Source organism: Humulus lupulus, chromosome 1 (assembly GCF_963169125.1).
Source record: "Humulus lupulus chromosome 1, drHumLupu1.1, whole genome shotgun sequence".
NCBI classification, from domain to species: Eukaryota; Viridiplantae; Streptophyta; class Magnoliopsida; order Rosales; family Cannabaceae; genus Humulus; species Humulus lupulus.
The window spans coordinates 129,764,765-129,766,737 of NC_084793.1; the positions used below are offsets into that span (position 1 = coordinate 129,764,765).

General features: G+C 42.9%; 1 non-coding gene across 1 annotated transcript; it reads right to left on the minus strand.

The window, feature by feature from the left end:
* Window positions 1–617: 617 nt before the first annotated feature.
* On the minus strand, window positions 618–724 carry LOC133813469 (small nucleolar RNA R71). Its single transcript, XR_009884479.1, has one exon. It is a non-coding gene; the product is annotated as a small nucleolar RNA R71 (small nucleolar RNA).
* Between the last annotated feature and the right edge of the window lie 1,249 nt (window positions 725–1,973).

Consider the following 1,973-nt stretch of genomic DNA (forward strand, 5'->3'; position numbering starts at 1 on the left):
ATTTCTCTTGTTTATAATTTGTTTAGTTGCTTAATTTATCTATCTCAGGTGAACTGTGTTATATGCGTAGCAGAAGAGGAGCAGACAACCTTGTTCCTTTGAATCCTGAGATTGAAATGTCCTGCAAGCAAAACAAAAAGAACAAGAGGGAGGCCCAGAAATCTGTGAAGATGGCACAGAATGAAGGGGATGGCAAGAATGTTTTAATTCTTGGAATTGTATAAGGGGGTTAGGCTCAGAACAATGCTGAGAGGAGCCTGAGAGACTGTGTACTGCCCACTCTGACGGGAGTACAAAACAGTATACGCCCACTAGCGGTAGAGGCTAACAACTTTGAAATCAAGCCAGCTATTCTACAAATGGTGCAATCCTCTGTTCAATTTAATGGGTTGCCTTCTGAAGATCCTCACACCCATTTGTCTAATTTTTTGGAGCTGTGTGGAACTTTTAGATACAACGGGGTGAGTGATGACGCAATTAAGCTTAGGCTTTTCCCATTCTCTCTGAGGGACAGAGCTAAAAGTTGGCTGAACTCGTTGCAACCAAACTCTATTGTCACCTGGCAAGATTTAGCTCAGAAGTTTTTGTCAAAATTCTTCCCTCCGTCCAAAGCTGCTAAATTGAGGGGAGAGATTAATAATTTTTGCCAGAATGATGGAGAGTCATTGTATGAAGCTTGGGAACGGTTTAAGGAACTCTTGAGAAGATGTCCTCATCATGGCATTGAACAGTGGATGCTAGTACAGAATATTTACAATGGTTTATGTCCTACAACCAGAACTATTATTGATGCTGCAGCAGGTGGCACTTTTATGAGCAAGAGTGCAACTGGTGCTTATGAGCTGCTGGAGGTCATGGCCACAAATAATCATCAGTGGTCTGAGGAAAGATCATCGGGGGTCAGAAAGGTAGCTGGGGTGCATGAGCTGGATGCAATCACTGCTCTCACAGCACAAGTAGCCTCCTTGATAAAACAGTTACAACAGAGCACTGTATCTGCTAATGCGGTTCAAATGGCAGTTAGGTGTGAAATTTGTGGTGGCTCTCACTCTATCGATCAGTGCCCTATCAGTATGAACAATAACACTTCGATGGATCACGCTCAAGTTCAAGCGGTGGGAAACTTTCAAAGACCACTCAATAATCCATTCTCCAATACCTACAATCCTGGGTGGCGAAATCACCCCAATTTTTCTTGAAAGAATAATCAAGGCCAACAACCTCAGTTTCAGGGCCAATTTTAGAATAACATGTCTCAGCCACCTATGCATCAAGCTTCTTCATCACAACAGCCTAGGCCTCAACAATCAATGAATCAAGCTCAAACTGAAAGGCCTAATGAATTGCAAGCTGCATTATTGACCCTCGCCAATACTCAAACTCAGTTTATGACAGAGACTAGATCTTCTATCAGAAATCTGGAAACACAAGTGGGGCAGTTGGCCAATATGCTCAATAACAGACCGCAGGGAAATTTTCCCAGTAATACTGAAGTCAACCCTAAGGAGCAAGTTCAAGCAATTACTCTGAGGAGTGGGAAGCAAATTGAGCAGCCTAGACCTCCACAGGCAGTGGTTCAGAATAAAGAATTGGGTGAACAGTCTGATCCAGCAGAGGTTAATGAAGGCCACCAGCTTTTAGAAAAGAGTGCACCAGTTGTTAATGAGCAGCCAGTTCGAGTTCCATACCCTCAGAGGCTTAGAAAGACTACACTAGATAAATAGTTTTCTAAGTTTTTAGAGGTGTTTAAAAAGCTGCACATAAACATTCCTTTCGCTGAGGCTTTGGAGTACTCTGAGGAGTGGGAAGCAAATTGAGCAGCCTAGACCTCCACAGGCAGTGGTTCAGAATAAAGAATTGGGTGAACATTCTGATCCAACAGAGGTTACTGAAGGCCACCAGTTTTTATAAAAGAGTCCACTAGTTGTTAATGAGCAGCCAGTTCGAGTTCTATACCCTCAGAGGCTTAGAAA